We start from the raw sequence: 21,464 nt of genomic DNA, 5'->3' as shown, positions 1-21,464 counted from the left end.
CACAAGAACTTGTCTTGACTAGGTCAGAAAAATAACTATTAGAAGTACTGCTACAGGTAAGAGCTGTCATGAGAACTAAGCTGACTAAATTTAGATGACTAATTAAAAGACTCTCAGGTTTGAAGACCGTGGTGGAGATCAGAGACAAGCAAGAATGTGCTGAGGATGGAGTCTGGAGGGAGTCTGCAGCTTTGGCAGGGACAAGTGAGGATGCTCAGAAAGCCCTGCAGTCAGCAGCCAGCCCTGACTGAACCTGCAATGGGCAGGAGCCTTTCCTGGCAACCCTTTTCTAGGATTGGGTGCAACTTCTACAAACCAGGAGAGTACTGAAAAATTTCAGGGGAGGAGGGAAAGCCAGACTGAGGAAGGGCACAGTGTCAGAGGCAGTGTGTGTGAGTGGGCATGTGTGCCCATGCACGTGTGTGCCTGTGAAATCTGGGCACTTTCACTTGCATCACCACTACAGCTCCATTTTTATAATTAAAAAGGAAGTGCTGAGACTTGCATTGCATTGACCTTAAGAGGAAGGCATGGAATTCCTCTGTGCTTTGCATTTCTTGGAATCTGGCCATGCCTCCACAAGATGCCTGAGTTAAATCATGAAGATTTTATTTCTGAGTGTTGTTAACAGACTGTGTGCAACCTGGCTTCCATACAGAAAGTCTTTCCATGAGCTTATTTTGTGTGGGACAGGATAACCATTCTTCACTGACTTACTCTGCCAGTTCTTGTGCTTTTCTGTTTTGGGTCAGCAATTTTATGACATTGGGTCTTTACAATGGATCATCTTTTATTACAGGTTTTATTGCTTGCATCAAAATAGGTCAGTAAAGGTTTTGATATGCCATGATAATTGAAATGATCAAAATATGCAAAAGAACTCATTATGTCTACTGATAGGCTGTCAAAGTCAGAAAGCTAAATTAGTAAAAAAGGGAGGACATAAAATAGCCATTTAATGTAATTACATCCATTAGTGGTATAAGATGCCCTTCACTTGACACCCATTTGATGCTGGTCCCCAGTCCTACATAATGGACTAAAAGCTTGATATAAAAATGCCCAGTGGCTCAGATAACAATACAGGTCTTCAAAATAAACAAATATGAAAGAAGATTAGCACCTAAACGTGTGTGGTCCTTAGTTACTACAGAGAATTTAAATATGTAAATCATGATAAAAAAATAACAGTCTGGGTAGGAAAGGGTCTCCTTTGCAAGTGATAGGAGAGCTTCATGCAATTGGTGGTGTGGAGAAACATGCAAAGATGGGGAAAATTGTTCATTAAAATGATGGTTGTACAGATATTTGGGAAATCACCTGAGCTTAAGCATTACCCTTTTCCTGTGGACAGCCTTCCCTACTGATTCTTCCCATCTCATTCCCACTGTACAGTATCAGAGGAGGTTAAAGAACAATGAATCTCCACTGAGCTTTACCTATATGATGGCTGAAATCTCTTGGAGGAAAAAAAGAGATTAGCATGTCATGAAGCTCTTCTCTTGGCAGGCAGTTAATGCCTTCCTGTACTGAGAACAAAATAATATACTTACTTTATACAAAATAATATACTTTATATGCTTTACTTAGGGAGCATCTGGCAGGCCAATACAGTGTCAAACTTTTCAAACCCTGCTGAGGAGATGGTACCCAAGCCCCAGAGAGGGGCTGCCTGGAGGGGAGGCAGGAGCAGTGTCACAGTGTTTGGTGTTGAGATGTCTGTCCTGCAGTGCAAATGTGACCCTCCAAACACCCTCTGCTCTTCTGTCATTCCTCTTTGCTCTCTGTCCACCCCGTGTGCTTTGTAATAATTATTTTAGGTGTCTAAAAGTGCTCTGTTCCCTTTTTCTTGCTAGTGAAAAGCAGAGCTGGAGATGGGGCAGATGTCTGGCAAAATTACATTCCCCTCTAGTTTAAAGTGACTTATTCTTTTATGTTGCTGTTGATCTTGTGCCAAGTATTGAATGAAGAGAATAAAATTCAAGTTTTACAATGGCCACTGGTAACTTGTCTTAAGGGAGGCATTCCCAGAAACACAAAAAATTGAGAAACCCTCCCCTTTTCCTCTAGAGATTGTTTGCAGTACGCCAGAATACTCAAAATATTCTGATACTTCAATCAAAGACATATATATCCAGAAAAAAAGTTAAGGGGATACTTTTTCCAATATTTACATAGAAATTGTGAAACTTCCTACTACAAGTTAACAGCTTTGCAACATTTCTTAGGGGTTTGGTCATTTGAGTACCAATAGTTATCTCAAATTTCAGAGACAAATAACAGCTCATCTCTGGCATATCTTCTAAGATAAATGATACTACATTGGAATTTCAATAGATCTGAAGTGTCACTATTCTCAAAAGTTTACTTGGGAGTAAAGCTCAGTATAGGTCAAAAGTAGCTTGGGCCTTTGCAGGGCAGAGGGTCTGCTAGCATAAATTGTTCATGAACAGAAGTTGTAAAAAAATGGCTCTCCCCTTTGATTTTCAACTGTCCTACTTTTCCCCTCTCATCTTTATTTTCCTCCTCCTTTCTCTTCCATCTTTCTCTTCTTGTTCTCCTAAGATGCAAAGATTTCTGCTCCTGCCATAAGGTCTGTGCTCATTGTATTGGTTTTGCCCTTAGGTGAAGACATTGCTTTATCTTCCTCTAAGTATGAAATCATCTCTGTAGGAGTAGTTGTCAAAACACAGCCCTACTAAATTGGCTTCTCAGAGGGTTCTTTCCCTTAATGTGATTATTGCAAAGGAGATATGAATGCATGCAAAAAATTGCTGTTTATGGTGGTGATTGGACAACCTGCAGGAAAGGAGGAATGGCCCCTGTCTGAACACAACTTGTCCAAAGCTTGTGCTTTCATTAGGGACACATCTCCTCCTCTACCCTGGTCACCTTGCTTCTGGCCCTGCCTCACAAAGTGATCAGGAAGCCTTTAGAGGTTTCTGATTTGAGGGCTAAAATGAGGTGATAATATCTTTTCTCTCAGAAAAAGAGATACTCTCCTTTTTCTCTTTATTAGCTTGATCTGTTAGCATAATAAAAATCTGGCTTGGATAACTCAGAATAGAAGAGAAGATTAAAAAGAACTATGAGAGGTGAAACTTTGAATTTCTTTATGGGCAAAACTGGAAACCAAGATGGACTTTAGAATCTGAGTGTGTCAACAGAGTGAAGGAATTATTCTGGCAAGCAGAAGTCTGTGTAGCCAATTCTTTCAGTGTGTTTATTTCTGATATTTTTATGCAGTGAAGCAGCTTCATATCACTGCTGCCCAGTCCTTCTTCTTTGGGAATGTATGGATCAGAATGACTTTTGCTGAACCTCTTGAATGAGTAACAGAGTATTGCTAGGGGTCTGAACTGGGATAGTGTGAGCTTTATGGTATGTTAAGTATGCAATGATAATATGTGGGCTTTTCCCTCCAGCTTAGTTGCTTTTGATGAAAATAATTAAAATACAGGTGATACAGTTGAAATTAGATCCTATTTGGCATATATAAAAGCCTTGTCCCAGCACTGAGATATTGATAACTGATGACTTAAATGTACTGTACTGGAATAGTATATCAGTGGGGTTTTTTTCATTAGTTTTGTATGGGACAACTAGTCACTTGACCAATCTATTATTTCTTACCTTGATTGAGTATTTTGATATGACATTTTCTTTTATCAGTCTCCTTGAACTGATAAACAGCCTTGTTTGCAGCAAAGATTCCTGCTTTATTGTAGTGACTAATTGTCTGTCTTTGAAGTTGTCAGGAACTCCTTCATGCTAGTAAATGAAGTTGACAAAAAATTCTAGAGCATCCTACAACATTTCTAAAAATGGCCACATTAAAAGTTCTGCTTCCAAAAGATAAGTTTTCATCTCATTGCATAGAAATCTTGTACATGGAGGCTTTGGTGTATTTTCAGAAGATTACAAAAAAGATACAGTGATGTAAAAAATCCAGTTCTGGGAATTATTTTTATGGGGAGTACTTGGACTAAGCCCCAGGCTTCTAAGTCTTTCCAGTGTCACATCAATTTTTTTGTTCCCTCTATGCTTCTGACTTTCTTTCATTGCATCTTCATTTGCTCCACAAAGCAGTTGCAGCTGGGCAGGTGGTAAGCAACAGGTACTGTCTCCTGTTTTCCTTGCCTTATGATTTTTTTCACTGCTTTTAGTCTCAGTAAATATTCTTCCCTTTCACTGTAAACCTGTACATAAATCATCAACCTGGTGAGGAGTTTGTTGTCATGTTCCTCATTTCAGTCCAACTTTCAGTCATCACCTCTGGGTCTGTGAAGGATTTTTGCATCTTTGTTCATACAGATGCAGCTTGTAACAGCAGTTTCTCCTTTCCAGCAGGAAACTGTGAGTTCACTGATTAAGATAAGAAGATATCAGTCCCTGCCCTATGGAATACACAGTCTGAGTTAATGCCAGGACTGAGACTGGCAGTGATTAATGAAGGGAGTTGGAATAACAGTAAATAGCATGGGGACTAGCACACAGGGCTGTGTCTGCCCATCTCTTGTCATCTGGAAATATCCCTCACTAATGTTACAGAAGAAATGGGAGTTGATTGAGGGTGTAGGATTTGGGACTCATTGTGCTTAGGGATAGATTAAGGAACATTGTGAATGCCTGGGTGGTGTCACTGTAGAAATTTTGTAGATTACAGGTCTGCTTCAGACCTGTATTTGTTTTAATTATAAGAGAAGGTGGAACTCTGGATAACTATCTTCTTAACATACACATCTGAGTGTGAACTAAAAACAAATCCTACTAAGCTCTTGGATTGGTGAAATAATGGACTGGCATTATATAAGGTGATTGTTGTGGCTGAAATGTTCCTCTGTCCTAAGGGCAGGCACAGAGCCTGTGAGCTGTTGGAAGTCTCAGGAAAGCTCTCAGGGAAGGGAGTGACAGCTAAAGGAGAGCCTAAGCCTTCTGCTGTCTTTCTGCATGGGGTAAATTTCAACATATGCAGAAAAATTGAAGTCTTTGATCCATTTAAATATGTTGCCTTTCTGTCTGGCTGAGCATCTCGTTTTTATTTTGGTTTGTTTTGGTGGTGTGAGGGTTTTTGTGTTTGTTTTTTTTTTTTTTATACTGAAATTGACATTTTTCTCTTTTGGCATGTATAATATTTGCTTTTTTCTAAACCAAGAAGTCCTAACCTTTCCCTTAGGCCTTGGAAATGTCTCTCTATGTTTATTTCTATAAGACTTCTTTTTCTCTTGCATCTTTTGCCAAGGTAGAAAGAACAGCTCTGAATACAGTTTGCCTAGGAAGGCTGAAAACAGCAGATACTGCAACATTCCTCTGAAACACTGGCTGCTGGCCACCAGGAGATGCTGAGTACCTCAGGTATGATCAGAATGATGACTGCTGTGTGCCAATAGAGTTTTCAGATTTGCAGGATTCATTGCCTATTCCTGTAGGCTTCAGGAATATGGTTCTAACTGCAGTTGGACAAATGAATACATATAAATTAGTTGACCTTCCCTTTCTCCTCTTAATGGACTGATTTTGATTTTAGCTCATATAAAGATTTATGGAACATCCCAGAGAGTCACATAGGTTGATAAAAGATAGTGTCTTCAAAATTTTTCATGACCTCCTTGTTTTGCCATCTGCAAATGCTGCCTGAATCACAGCACCTTTTATATAACCTTTCATTCAATATTCACCAAGGGATTAGCACAAAAAGGTAGGAAAATAATTAATAAATGTGTAAAATATAAACATGAGAAATCTTAGCTAGTGCAAATATCTGTGAATATTCAAGGGTTGTAGGTGCTAAGGGATGCATTTATTAGCTGGCTGAATTTGAATAAAGATTTGCAAGCAACTAATTTTCCTAGTGAATAGCTAGCTTGGCCCTTTAACCTTCCAGGGAAAGAGGTGAGGCAGAACAAAGGGCCTCTTGAAGCAAAGTTTTGTTGCAGCTTTAGGAGGCTGTAGGACTTTAGGAAGCTTTTGAGCAGCACATGGCATTATGCAGCAAGAAGATGCCAAACATATGTGCTTTGGAATATATGTCTCTTATCTGAAAAGAGCTGCATAAATCATATCCTGGCAGAAATTAGAACGAAGGCTAGAAGTAAACAATTCCAGAAGAAAAAGAATAGTGCTTCACAAGTTAAACTTGTATATTACTTGTTTGGTAGGCAAATTTAAAACTGTTCATTGAGTGATGACTCAGGATTTTACCTGTGATATGCCTTGAAAAAGCTGGGATCTTATTGAAGTAATTTCTTTAATGGAAGAAAGATGGTGCTATTATAAAATGTGATGGTTAACAATATCTTTGGGTGGGGGTGACAGAAAGATTCTGCAACAAAATTACTTGACTTTGCATAAGAAATTGCTGGCTCACATTATGAATTCATAAATATAAACTTGCAGGGGGGCTACCTCATTAAATCAAATAAAAGCAGTGGGGAGGAAAAAGAAAAGCACTGAGAATCACTTTCCCTACTTCAGGCCCACAGGGAAAGCAGAACCATGTGAGGTGGAACACATTCTGCATTCAAGTTTTTGCTTCCTTTATGTGTGTGTTAATAATTTAAATAATTTTGAATGCATAAAGACAAAATTTCAGTATTAGACAAAACAGGCAAATAATTTATCAACTGCAGAACAAGTAATTGCCTTTAATTGAAAGGAATCTTTCTGCATTCTGCAACAATAACCTAATGACTGGGGCTGATAATAAAATTACCCAACTTCTTTAAGCCAGATCTCTAGAATAATGTAATATTCTAATATTTACATTATTAATTTGTTTATTCTTACAATTCATTTTTATATAATTAACTGAAAGCTACATAGCTACCTTTTCTCCCTCCTTCTTAAGTGCTGCATTGATCTGCACCTCTGTATGAGCACATAGGCAAGGACACATGGCTGTATTCCCATATCACAACACCTCTCACTTCCCTGGTATGAGCTATGGTATTTTATTACATTGGATTGTAAGCCCCTGACTGTGGATTTCACTATGTGCCCCAACTAACACTGGCAGATGCAACTCTATGAGACTGCCTGAGTTCACTGAGACCCTTACTAACACTAAGCCTGTGCACAAATCATCACAAGATTTAGTAAAAACAACAAAAAATAAACACAAGAAAGAAAGGAGGAGAGAGAAGAAATGGTGATAGATATTTAAACATCAGTCATGCATAAATGTTTTGTTGGAAGAAGCAGCTGATTATTGCCCATGGATATAGCTGTTGAAATTTGCAAAAATTTGAAATTCTTTCCTAACAGTAAAAACAGGATTTTGATTTTTTTTTTTTATTACTTTATTTTTCTTTCTGCACTGGATTTCATTGTGCTGGTGGCAGGCAGCTTTTGGAAGGACAGGTTGAACATTGCAGGGAACTGAAGAGTTCTCCACCTCTGAGTACTGCAGTAGTCCAGGCAACAGCAGTGCAAGCTTTATGATTGTCCCTGGTAAACCCTGAATGGGACAGTTAGTGTCTGAGCACGTGTATCCCAGCCTGTGAGCAGTTCTGTGCCTAATCTCTGTGGTCAGATTGTAAGAAGTGCCAGGATGCTCCTTCTACTGATGTTTACTCTGCTACTGCTTGTTATATGTGATAGATGCAATGGTAAATACCTGCAGAGAGGAGCTTACATCCACTGGCATCTGGGTTGAGGCCACCAAATCTGATCATTGTGACATGACACTGATTTGCTCCTTCAACACTCCTATGGAGCTAAAACCTTCATTTTCCTCTAAGACAAGAGTGACTGGCAGCTCAGATTGATCCTTTGCATGTGAAAAGCAGGAGATGTAAATGACAGAAAGGTTAATGACAGGATAAATGATTTTTTAAAGCTTTCAGCTATTATCATTCTTTCAAACTTTCCATCATGCTTCAAATAAATGATTCAGGATTTTTTTAGCTGCAGTCACAAGAACAGGGCAGATTTTGTGATGCTTGCTGACTCCTGTGTAAAAGCTCCAGGCACTGCTGGGGACATGTATTCCTCTTGTGTTTGTTCTCTCTAGAATGATGTTTTTCCAACTGGGCAATAGAGAATATCAAAGGGAGCTTAGGCCCAATGTTGTGCTAGGCTGGCAGCCAGTGCTGTGATGCATTTCAGGGCTGTGAGATGGATGGCAGATTGCTGACCCTTTGCTGAAATGGCAATAAAGGACCAGGCACAGCTACATGTCTCTTTTACCAAAGCAGCAGGGCCGAAGGTGGATGGAGCCCAAAGACACTCAGAGCCAGCTTGCTCTTGCCATGAGGTTGGATGCCTTTCAGAGGGAGCTTCTTTCCAGACTAAGGCTGCAGAAAACTGCAGCAGAGAAAAAGAACAAAACACAGGAAAAATGCCAAAGAAAGGCTGGTGTAGTGGCAGAATCTCAGCCAGTTTTAGGTGGTGTTTAATTCTTCAAGAAATGCTCTAAAAGATATGTAGAAGTGTACCTTTACTTCCTCATGAGGAGGTGCTGCTGTGGCAGTGAGGGGTGGTGGAAGCTAACAGCAATTATGAAAGCAGTGTGTGAAATCCTGACTGTAGCTGTTTCTGCAGCTGTGTGGGTGCTGCTGCTGCTGCTGCTGCTGTGGAAGTGAGATAAAATGCAGAAATTGGTCAACAGACACAAGAGAGACACATGGACACCCCAAAGCCAACATGCAAAGCTGGCATCATAGTACTTATCCAAATGTTTCCTTCTGTTACCCTCTTTCTCAGAATGTATTTCTTTTCTAGACACATTTCACTCTGCAGACTTTCCCAAAATTTATATTCCTCCAAAACATTCCTTCTTTCTAAATGACACTATCTTTCTGTCTTGGGCCAAAAGTTTGCTTGCTATCTTACTGCTAACAATGTGAACTGTGTATTATGTGGATTCATTTGTAGTCTGGACATTGGAAACATAACTGTAAAAGTTAACTTGGCAAAATAGGAGAGTCATCTATGGCAGATATCTGTGGTGTTACAAAATCAGAGCCCAACTTTTTGCTCAAAAATACATTATATAATTAATTACTGTTCATCTTCATATTAACCATCTTATAGTGGTTAATATATCAATAATTGTAGGCTAAATAAAGTATAATTAAAATATATAGATTCTCTCCTTCATTTAATATTATTTTTATTTAAATAACAAGGTTCCAACTTGAGCATGCTGGTTGACTTATAGTTAAAATTTCAATACAAATAAAAAATTTAAAAATTTCTGAGGGAATAATTCCAAACTCAGCTACATAATGCCACTTGAATCTTGGGCAGAGGAATGTCTTACATCCTTCAGAAAGAATCACACTACCTGTGGAATTGACTGTTGAGGGTTTGGATACTTTTTCTAAACAGTGGGATAAAGTAGCCTCTGGGACTCAGAGAAGTTTCCAAGTTGTTGAATATTCATAAGGAACTTTATTGTTCTGATGAGCAGATGTAGTGGTGTAGCTGTGTAAAAGCCACTGGCTTTGGAATCCGTGTGCACGATGACATTCCTATTTTTGTGACAGTCTAAACACACATGATTCCCTAAGGCTGTGACATCTGAGTGCAGATTTTGCAGAGCTTTAGCAAGGAAATTCTGACTGGAGAGTTTTGGGGTTTTTACCCTTAAGAAATTTAAAAACTTGTCAGAGACATGCAGTGAAAAGTACATCGATTGTGAAGATGGCCATGGTGACAAAGAGCCCTGGGAAAAAACTGCATTAAGATTTGAGTGTTGCAGTCATACAGGAGTGCACCTGAACTTCACTGAGGAACACAAGAAACTGAGAGACCATGCTTGTAAAATAAGCCTTTGAATGATAATTCCCACATCTAAACCTGAAGTTCCCAGTTAAAATGATGGGAAGATATATAGTGAAACATCATTTTGAATTTGGCAACCTGCGTGGAAAGGAACAGACATTTGTCAAAACCAAGATCTCCTCTAAACAAACTAATTTCATTCCACCAGAGACAGAGATTACTGATGTATCCTAATGGAGGTGTCATTTCTTCATATCTGAGAATAAACTATGAGTTTTATAGCATATTTTGAGCAATATGTTAATAACACTCTGCTAAATTCTCTGTTTGCACAGAACACCTTTGAGGACAGTAAGATGCAAATGAATATGAATAAATATTGAAAGGGTTGCTCTTCAAAGCTCTTGTCAATTTGGCAACTGTTCTAGATGAACTTGAATCATATGCAATTAAATGAAGTTAACCTCTCCACAAAAGGAGCAGATGTGTTCAGTCCTGAACTAAGACCTGACTCCAACCTCCTAAAGTGCCCTGAGTTTTCATGTGTATTCTACTGCTCTGACTTTTTAACTGCTACAGCTTATCACTAAAGCACAGAATCTTAAGATGAGACAGACATTCTAAATGTTTGGTGACATGATATTGCATCATAGAATCATAAATTGTTAAGGTTAGAATATAGAGTTTGTCTCCCTCATTTAACATTATTTAAATAGTGAGGTTCCAACTTGAGCATTTTGGTTCACTCATACTTAAAAATAAATAAAATAAAAAAAAAATAAAAAATTTTAAGATGACTGAGGAAATAATTCCAACTAAACTACATAATGCCATGTGAATCTGGCTCTCCACTCCTCCCTGTAAGGATGTAGAGGACCACAGTGAGGTCTTCAGCCTCCTGTTCTCCAGCTCACCAGAACAAGTGACCTCAGCCACTCCTCATACAGCTTCCCTGCCAGCCCTTCACCATCCTCATGCAATCCTTTGGCTGCTCTCTAAAAACATCTTTGACTTTGCTCTTGTGTTCTTGTCTTTTCCCTTGTTCCCTTCAACTTGGCAGATGTCTGCTGCAGATACAAGACAGTGAAGAGGAAAGAAATCTGGAAATTCTTGGAGTATGTGGAAGAGAACTTCCTGAGACAACTGGTGAAGGGATCAGCTTGGGAATGCATCAACTGAATCTGCTATCTGTGAACAGAGAAGAAATTTTGGATGATGTGATGGCCAAAGGCCATCTTGGGCAAAGTGATCATGAAATTATAGACCTCTCAATTCTTTAGAAGATTCTCAGTTCTCAAAGAACTTTAGATTTCTGGGTGGCAGACTTTTACTGTTTAGAAGATTGGTTGACAGAGTCCTCTGGGAGGCAGTCCTGAAGAGTCCAGGAAGGTGGAGCACTCTTCAAGAAAGAAATCCTAAAGGTGCAGGAGCAGTCTGTCCTCGTGTGCCAAAAGGTGAGATGGTGGGGAAGAAGACCAGCCTGACTGGAACTCAGGAAGGAAAGAAGAGCTTTGCTCTTTGGAACAAGGGGCATGGAACTGAGGTGGACTACAAGGATGTTGTGAGGTTAATGCAGTGAGAAAAATTAGAAGGGCTTTGGCCACAGAACTTAATCTACCTACATAAAAATGTTTATATAAATACATTAACAACAAAAGGAGACCTCAGGAGAACCTTAATCTTTTATTGGATACCTTGGAGACATAATAACAAAAGATATGAAAAAGTTGATATGCATGGAATCCTGCCTTGTATCAGCAATGGTGTGGCCAGCAGGACCAGGGCAGGGAGTGTCCCCCTGTGCTGGTGGGGCCACACCTCAAATCCTGTGTTCAGTTTTGGCCCCTCACTACAAGACATTGAGGGGCTGGAGTGTCCAGAGGAGGGCAATGGAGCTGGAGAAAGATCTGGAGCACAAGACTGATGAGGAGCAGCTGAGGGAGCTGGGGGTGTTTAGCCTGGAGAAAAGGAGGCTCAGGGGGGACTCCATCACTCTCTACAACCCCCTGAAAGGAGGCTGTAGCCAGGCAAGGGTCAGTCTCCTCTCCCAAGCAGCAAACAGAGAAAATGCCTCAAGTTTCACCAGGGGAAATTTAGATTGGATATTAGGAAAAACATTTTCACCAGCAGTGTTCTCAAGCATTGGAACAGGCTGCCCAGGGAAGTGATGGAGTCACCATTCCTGGAGGTGTCTGCAGGATGTGTGGATGTGGCATTTAGGTTTACTTGGCAGTGTTGTACCAAGGATTGGAATTGCTGATCCTAAAAGTCTTCTCCAAACTAAATGATTCTATGAGTCTATTGTTCCATGGCTAAATAGAAAATGTTTGAGAAGTGATTTTTTTTTCTTTTTTGAGAATGTGCTTCAACACTGAAAAAGCAACAGGAGACTAGAGAACACTAATTATATTTACGTCACATAAGGGAAGAGTCTGGGAAAGATGATGAAAATTAAGTTCATTAAATCCAACAACAGTATTAAGACATTTTCAAGATAATGTTCACAGAGAGTTTAAAGCTGCATTTGGAGAATGAAAATGCAATAAGAATGAGTCAGCGTGGGTTTGGGAAGAAGAAATTATGACAAACAATTCTGATTACATTTTTAAATGGAATAATGATTGGCTTACATAGAAAGAAGCCTGGTAGATATTTTACAGATGGATTTTCGGGGAAGCTCTCAACAAGGTTTCACATGATGGATTACTGCATAAAGCCTTCTAAATATGGATTAGAGGATGAATGCTTGAGATGTGTAAGGAACTGCTTAGAAGATAAAAATGGAGGAATTAAAAGTGCATTTTTGCTCACTCAAGCTGGGATCTTTCATGGGAGTCCTTTCAGCGTCTTCAGCAGAACTTATGTCAGGACTGCCATGTGAAGCAGAGCCCCACAGGGCCCTTAATGGATGGCTGTGTGCCCTCATATTGATAATTTAGATGGTGCTGTAATACAGGAGAGAGACATTTCAAATAGCTGACATGGGCTGTTTTAATACCATGTGGTGGAATATAAATCAAGGGGCCCTGAAGAAGTTCCAGCCACACTGGTACTTACACATTTTTAGCACAGGAGCTAGCAGGGCTCATAGGTAGGGCTTTTGAAGGTGTAAGCCAGGCTTGCTGGTGAAAAGCAAAGAGATGGCACACCAAAACTTGAGGAGCTGAGTGCTGGTACAATCCCACAATCTGCTCCGGGAAGTGTCTACAGCAAACACACTTGAAATGCTTCTATACCAGGGCACACAGCATGAGGAACAAACAGCAGGAGTTTGGAGCTTTGGCCTGGTCCCAGAGGTTTGACATCACTGGGATAAGCAAAACCTGCTGTGCTGAGTCCTGTGAGTGGAGTGCCCTGTTGGAAGGGTACAGGCTCTTCAGGAGGGGCAGGCAGGGCAGGCAAGGCAGGGAGGTGATGCTGGACATTAGGAAATGGTTCTATACCCAGAGGATGGTTGGGCTCTGGAACAGGCTCCCTGGGGAAGTGGTCACTGCACCAAGCCTGGCAGAGTTCAGGAAGCATTTGGACAATGCTCTCAGACCCATCATGTGTCTTGGGGATGGTCCTGTGCAGGGCTAATTGTTGGACTCTGGGGTCCTCATGGGTTCCTCCTCACTCAGCATGTTCTGTGGTCCTGTGGTCCTGTGGTCCTGTGGTCCTGTGGTTCTGTGGTTCTGTGATTCAGTGGTTCTGTGGTTCTATGAAATGAACTAATATGAGAGAACCAGGAACCTGAATCTATTATAAATTATCAATTCACACTGGGCTTGTAGGACTCTATTTTAAGAAATTTTTATTGCTGTCCATTTAAAGTTTAGGCCAGCAGGCAGTATTTCTGCTTCTTCAGTTAGATCTCTCTGAGAAAAAGTGTTCTTGGTCCAACATGCAGAAGAAAGATGAATACTTTAAAACATTATGTCTAAGGCTCATCAGAATAAATCATTACCTTCCAATAGAGCTAAGGGAACAAATTCATAGAGAACTGAAACAATTTGCCCCACAGGTCCACTGCTCAGCTGGGAACAGAATGAATGTCTTATAATGCTGGAAAAAATGCCCTGTTCTCTACTCTAATGAGAAAATTATATCAATTTAAGAACAATGAATGATACAGGCTCTTGAAGATGATAAGAGAAATATGCACATTTGGAATATAGCCTTGTCTCCAGAATCAAACTCAGCTTGGGAGAACTGGTGTGACTTAAATTTGCAAAAAATTTAATTGATGACACAATATTTTTGAACTACTTAAGAACCAGTAAACATTTTGGAAGTTTCAAAGGAATCAGAAAGAAAGAAATTAAATTATCACTCTAGTCTGTTCAATAGTTTTTAGGTAGATGTAGGAAGTAACTATATTTTCTCTTCTGAACTTGTATTTTGAGAAGCTGCAAAATGCAAGTAAGTATGTGGGAGTGTCAAAATTCCTTTGGTTTCCCTTGTGAAGTTCTGAGCATGTTGGTATATCATGAAACTTGTGCAGGTTTTTTGAAAAGGAGTTTCTTTTACTAAAAAGTGTCTTTTGGTTGTCTAATCTTCTTGTTTGCCTTTTCAGATACTTCTTTAAAGGTGTTGTGCAGTTTGGGGATAGTTTTGGATAAAAACATGTTTTGGTCTATTAAAATACTTCACATCTAGACAGATGTTTTGAAAATCTGAAATCTAGCATTTCCTAAAATATAAAATAAAGGAGCAGAGATGGATGGAGAATTGGCAGGTAACCATCATAAGTGTTCAGGAAAATTTAAAGGTTAATTTGTCCAATGTACATTAGCTTAGATTCAAAGAAGTGGGGAATAGGAACAACTAAGAATACTTGCAGAGGAAATAACCTGGGAAATGTTGACAGAAGTGTCCCTCTGCTTCCCTCTTGTAACTATCAATGGCCACACTGCACATAGAGATTTCACTTTGCTGTTGGTATTTTTTTTGGTGTACAATTTGTTTGATTTAAAGACCAAGGACTTGAACCTGTAAATACAAAGCTCCAGATTTTATATCCTCTTAGAAGACCTGACTGTTTAATAGATAGATCCAAACTCTATAAATACCTTCTTACATAAATCCTGCTTTGACTTAGCCTGTACATATTTTCAATCATTGATGATGACAAACTATGCTTTTTGATTAGAGGAAGAAGGAAATAATTCCAATGATATTCATACTGGTCATGAGTTTAGGAAAAAAATATAACTGAAGGAATGGTGAAGCACTGTATAAGGTGCCAAGAGAGATTGTGTAACCTTCATCCTTAGAGAAGTTCAAAACTAGTCTTGCCATGACCCTAAGCAAGACCCAGATCTAGCTTTCAAAGTATTACTGCTTTGATAAAGAGATCTCCTCTGGTATTAATCCTTATGCATTTCTGTGAAACCTGGATTTATTTTTTTTTTAATTTTTACTTTTCAAACATATCAACCTATTTTATTTAGTTAAGAAGAAAATTGTGGTAAAAACATTTGTAGGGTAATGTTGGCAGACAAATTTCCACAGGCTAATAAAATTTCAAAGTATTTTGAGATATTTCTTGGGTTTGTGGGACAGTAGTCATCATTAAATTGTCTTTTAGTTTGATGTTGAAGGGTTGAGAGTTATAATACGATCAGTAAATAGTCCAACCTACCTTTTAAAGCTTTGAGCTAATCTAACATTTCCTCTGCATGCAAAGACTTTCAGTGGGATGATTCTAATGTCTTTGCCTTGCAGTAGTGAGCTGAGCCATAGATTGTGCTACCCCCAGCAAAAACCTGGTGATGCTGTGAATATGAGAGCTGAATAATGAACTGGCAATGAAAACATAATAGCCCATGGCCAATGGCATGCCTCCCACAATATGTTCCTCTGCAATAGGTAAGGCTGCACATATTTCAATTTCTACTATAAAATGTTCATTTCCTATTTTCTCATCTTTCTCCTTCTCAAACATCATACTCAGTAAACTCAAAATCATTTTTGAATAAGTACATCTATATAAAGAAAATAAAGACTGAGGATCACATAGCAAAAATGAACTTTTTCAAGTCAAATGGCTGTAGAATTATATATACTACCCCAATGTTTGAATCCCCACAGATAGGAACTTTAGTAAAATCTCTTGCCAAATTGCAGTTGTGATAAAAGTTTTAAATGATACTCAATTTTCACCAGCTAGCAATAAATATAGTGCAATACTGTGTGGTGACCTTGCAAAGGCATCTGATAGAACAGATTGTAGTCAGCTGTAGGGATTTGGTTCCAAGCTGTAGCAAACTAGATGTGGAAAAGGCAGTGCTATAACATATACTCTCCTCTCTAGATTTTGAACAGATTGAAAGGGAATACAGTCAGCATTCAAATCCTTCTTTGTTGCCATGCATATTAAAAGCCTAGGGTAAAATTTTGCATATTTTTCTTGACTGTGTACATAGATAGCACTATTCTCCATCCAAATGTGCAATATGAAAACTTGTCTGCATCAGTCATTTTGAAATAATTGCTTTAATTTGAGTCTGTGGCTGAAAGTGAACACAAGACTAGTGTCAGCTCCTAGCAGTCACTTTTCCCAACAATTCCCTTTTTTTCCAGCTTGACAAATAAAAAATGTTTGGTAATAGCTTTACATTTAAAATTCATTGTTGACCAGCTGATAAGAGACTTATCAAATATTGGATGTCTCTATATAAATAGGCATATCCAGAAGTACAAAGAATATTCCAATGACTTTCATTTGTTGTACTGCCTTTGTTATCAAATTTCCCACTAATCTAAACTTTCACTTCTGTCATGTCCCTGACAGCTTTACATACCATATTTATTTATTATACACCTCTGTTTGTCAAAGTTTTGTTTACAACATATCTCCTGTGGAGGAATGATACCCTGCATACACAAATGTAGGTGGTATTTGAGATTTTGACTTGCAATCTTGTGAGTTTTAAGCTAAGATTTAAAGGATAAAGGAAAATTGCTATTGTTTGTGAAATGAGAACAAAATGCCTTTGCTTACCCTGAGAGATTATGCACAAGGATGGCAGAGACTGTAATGCAATGTGCTTAGAAATCCCATTTGGTGAGTGGTAGAGAGCTAAGAAGCTAACAAAGGAATTTGATTGCCCACATAGAACAGATGCTGAATTTGCAACCAAAATTTAGTACTTGATTTTTTAAATGGCTTGGTGTCATTTGTAGGATTAACTACATCTCTGTAATATTTGTTTCTTACTTTTGTTTCTCTGAGGTCTCAGCTTTTGCTCTTTTTTATATCTTAGAATGGTCTCCCTTGCCCATCTCAAATGTGGCTCACAGGGGGGCATTCCCTATAGTCACCCACAAAGCAAATTGTGGTTTTATGGGCAATGACCCAATAACAGGCCCTTCATAAAAGTAGTTGTTTTGACAATGGAAAGAACACAATTAAAGGAAAGGCATTTAAAAGCAAAAATTTTTACACAGGTTTATCTTGCCTTGGTTTACTTCATTCCTTAACAGAATGTCTCATTTTCCATCAGTTTTCTGTACTAGCATTTGCACTTTCAAATGACAATTAGGTCCCTGAAGGTGGTGAAAATAAATGAGAAACAAATGCCTTGTTTGTTTCTCCCCTTTGAAAAACTGCCCATAAGTTTCATTAAAGTGAAAAAAATGAAAAGTTTAGAACTATTGGTTTAAATAAAATTAAAGTGTTTGCAACTACCTTCCTGCCTTCCTTCAAAACTGGAAATTCTGAACTTAAAAAATGATAATGCAGAAAGCTAGAAAATAAGAAGTGTCTGACAGGCCTGACTGTTGCTCAGTTTTCTCATCTCTCTTAGGTAAAATCTCCAGTTATGAACACAAAGAGCCTGGCACTTGAACTGGCAGATGTCTCTAATGACTGCAAACAAGCCCTGCTTACACAGCTTGCCAAGCCTGGCTGTTGAAAGTGAATTTGATTATGAAGATGGCAAGAAGACCTTGTGGAGGAGTTCAGGCAGTTCCTACAGGAGAAGGAGGCTGTGTGGCAGGGGATGTGACTTTGGTAACTCGGGGTTTTAGTGGGTGCAGGAAACCAGCAGGACATCTGCACTGCTGGGGTAATTAATGCTGATATGCATCCAAGTCACATTTCTTCAAGATAAACCAAGTTTCTCTTTAGTAATGCAGCGTTTTCAGAAAGATATTCTGGGATTTGTCCCATTGCAGAGACTTAACTCTTACACTGCTCACCCAGGGGTACCCAGTCTGAGGAAAGAACAGAAGCTTTTACTTGTGAAATACATTTTCAGTAGAATTTCTGTGGTGATAAATTATTTATGTGATTAAATCTGAAAGCAACAGCAGATGTCTCATTACTTTCATGCAGAGATGGATCTGAATCAGTATGAAATTTTAGTGATTCTTGATCAGCCCTGACCATCAGCTGAGAGAGAGAATTCTTGTGAACAGGCATTTATGGCTGCTTAGAGTAGATTCCTCAGGCAATTTCTAGCAATTGGGAGATCTGCAGATCTTAATGTGGGTTGGTATTGAATCTGAAATTCTTATTTTCGTATACAATTTTGTATAACTAACTTCCAGTTCCTGGAAGACCCATTATGTGATCTGGGACTCTAAGTTTTCTACTGTAACATGATGTGGTTGTAGCCTAAAATATGGTATAATAATTTCAGCTGGAGAAATTGCATTTAAAAGTTTACTTCATTTGTTTACACCCTTTCTATCAGTGGTTTCTATGTATTAATGGATATTAGTGGATTTTAGTAATTGATTGTATATAGTTTTATCTTCCAGTACTGAGTTAAAGCTGGTAGCTGTTTAATCCTAAAGTTTTCTCAGATCATGAACATGCCTCTTTCAAATTTATTCTCAGAGGCAATTTTCAAAACATTTTCTTTCTCTATTAAGATCAGTTTCTAATATTTTTTTTTAATTCTTAAAAGTGTCTCAAATTCACCATAGTCTAAGACAAGAGAAATTTCCTTTATTTTTCTTAGCCTTTCTCTTGTTCTCTATAGCTGCTGATCAAACAGAAATTTGAAGGAGCCCTCATTTGCATCAAACTCTAGCTTTGTAGTGCTTCTCTTTTGTTTTGCTACTTTATACCATCCCTTTCTGCTCACTCTAGAGGCTGTAAAACATTTACAAATAAGCAAAGTGATAGGTTGATCTGGTGCAGAGGAGAGGCTAGTGAAAATCAGAGAGTGAGAAGCTCTTGGTACTCATTGATCTAACTTTTATGCATGCATTCACTTAATGGGTCTTTGAACTAAGAATCAGGATTTAGTCCAAATCAGAAGTCCCTTTATTTTATCCAGCCATGTATAACTGTCCTGTAAAATAATAGAAAAAACCTAGGAAGTGCAAAGCAAGGGAATAAACATTAGCAAGGAGTAGTGATCAGTTTTCATTTTCCTGCTGTAGTTTTCCTGAGAACAACTACATTGGTACCTTCCCAGAGGCCAGTGCTGTTTAATATATTCATAACAATTTGATTAAAAGAATTAAAAACATTAACTGAATTAAAAATATGCTGTTAAAATTACATAAGATTGGAGCTGATAAAGGAAATTAGGGACCTTGAGTGCTGTGTCCAGTTCAGACTCCTCACTTTAGGAAGGATATTGAGATGCTGGAGTGTCCAGAGGAGGGCAAAGGGGCTGGTGAGGAGCACAACTCCTGAGAGGGGCAGCTGAGGGAGCTGGGGGTGTTTAGCCTGGGGAAAAGGAGGCTCAGGGGGAGCCCTGTCCCTCTCTCCAGCTCCCTGAAAGCTGGGGTTGGTCTCTCCTGCCAGGTAACAGTGACAGGACAAGGGGACACATCTTCAGCTGCCCCAAGGGAGCTTTAGGTTGGGCATTAGGAAGAAATTATAGACAGAAGGGGTGATTTGGCATTGAAATGGGCTGCCCAGGATGTGGTGGAGTCATTATTCCTGAAGGCATTTAAGAAAAGACTGGCTGTGGCACTCGGTGCCATGGTCTCGTTGACAAGGTGGTGTTAGGCCATGGGCTGTGGACCAATGATCTCAAATGTCTTTTCCAACCTGGTTTCTTCTGTGACTCTGTAAAATGCAACAGCTCATATGAAAGACATTGAACCTACACAGGGAGAACAACCTGAACAAATACAAATCACTCAGCATGGCAACAATTCATCAAATCAGGCCCTTGGAGAATGGGGGTAGAATATGGGTAACAATGTACATGTCAATACAAGGTGAATGCACAGAACAAGGTCATGCCATTGTAAACAAGGTGAACACCATGATGAGATGTATAAGCAGAAGGGATAACAGCCTGCTGGAACTGAAAAGAAATCTTTTTGCACTTTCCACGTTGATAAGAATATCTGGGGTAGTGTCCTCATCTTTGGACGCTGTGCCTCAAGAAAGATACAGAACAATTTACAGGAAAATTGCAGTGAGAACAGGCAGAGGTCTAGAAAGAATGAGCTAAGATAAAAGGATGAAACAAATGGAGAATATGAACAAGCAGAAAATTAAGGAACAAAAGACTAGTCTTAGAAAATGCAGGAATGTTGCAGACAGACTGGAGTACAGGGTGGCCCAGGCTGCCTTCCAAGTCCTTCCTTGACACAGCTTCCAGCAGGAGCTGGAATAGATCTGCTGTTGTGAGAAGGAAACATGAAATCACTATGAAATCAAGGACATGATTTCCTCAGGTTTATATTGTGCAGGATTTTATGCTACTTTGTAAATTGGTGTAAAATTCAGCCACACAACAACTAGTACACCTCAAGAGCTTACCACTGGGATGACTGTGGTGTGAATTATGGACTTCAAGAGGAAACTGTGAGGGGAGCAGCCTGAGCTGACAGTGCTGTCTGTGGAACTGCAGTGAGCTGCTCTGCATGGTGACTCTGCCTAAAAGGAGACATGGACACAACTGAGACTGCCAAGCTGAAAAGTGACCACTCTGTGGGTGTGGAATCTTTTAGTCAGGGGAAGAGTATTTTTTAAGTTCCTACCAAAATGTGCATCACCTTGGATACAGCTTATAGATTTATCTTTCCTTGCCAACTGAGCCTAAGTCACCCGCTCAGCCTGAGCTGGGGGGATTTGGTGCCTGGCTGTGACTGGTTTGTGCTTGCATTCTGCAGGGAAGGCTCTGGAGTGTTTGCCAGCAGCTCTCTTGTTTTCCAGAACTGAAGAATCCAGGTGACATGCTTGTTCTGGTCATGCTGGAAAGTCTCAGAAATCAGATGTGAATGAAGGTCAAAAGGGAACACGACTCCTACAGGATAGAAGTGCAAAAACGTGGAGAAAGCTTGAGGGCCTGAGAGCAGTAAAGGCACAATGACAGCCACTTGTAATATTGTTCCAGTAGCCCTTTCTTGTTACTTCATCCAACACAGATAGCATAGACTCTCATCAAACAAACCTTTCAGATGATCAGAACCAGAACTGCCCAATCTGTTTCTGGACTTGATTTGTAACTGGATTAGTTGAGCAATCCAGAGGCAGCTGAAAACATCTCAGATGTTGCTGCCCTGCATTCTCCAGCAAGGCAGTATTTTCCACTGCTGCTGCAAGGTCATTCTCAATCCCCCATTTGTAAAGCTCAGCCTTTATGGGCTGGACTGAAAAGCAACTTCTGTGGCAGTGAATTGATCCCACCAGGGCATTGAGTCCAAGCAGCATGGCAGTGGATCACCTCCATATGCTCAAGCTTGCTTCCTTTATCCTCAAAACATGATCTCCATGTCCAAACTGTCGCCTGGAAACAATCCTTGGCATCTGGTGTCTCCTGAGCTGTGCCTGGACA

General features: G+C 39.5%; 1 long non-coding RNA gene across 1 annotated transcript; it reads left to right on the top strand.

Moving 5' to 3' along the window:
- The first annotated feature begins 5,269 nt into the window (after window positions 1-5,269).
- LOC130249599 (uncharacterized) lies at window positions 5,270-18,009 on the top strand. Its single transcript, XR_008839825.1, has 3 exons — window positions 5,270-5,355; window positions 15,433-15,576; window positions 17,517-18,009. It is a non-coding gene; the product is annotated as an uncharacterized LOC130249599 (long non-coding RNA).
- The last annotated feature ends 3,455 nt before the right edge of the window (window positions 18,010-21,464 follow it).

Source organism: Oenanthe melanoleuca, chromosome 2 (genome assembly GCF_029582105.1).
Source record: "Oenanthe melanoleuca isolate GR-GAL-2019-014 chromosome 2, OMel1.0, whole genome shotgun sequence".
Lineage (NCBI taxonomy): Eukaryota > Metazoa > Chordata > Aves > Passeriformes > Muscicapidae > Oenanthe > Oenanthe melanoleuca.
This window is presented reverse-complemented; position numbering and strand designations above follow the sequence as displayed.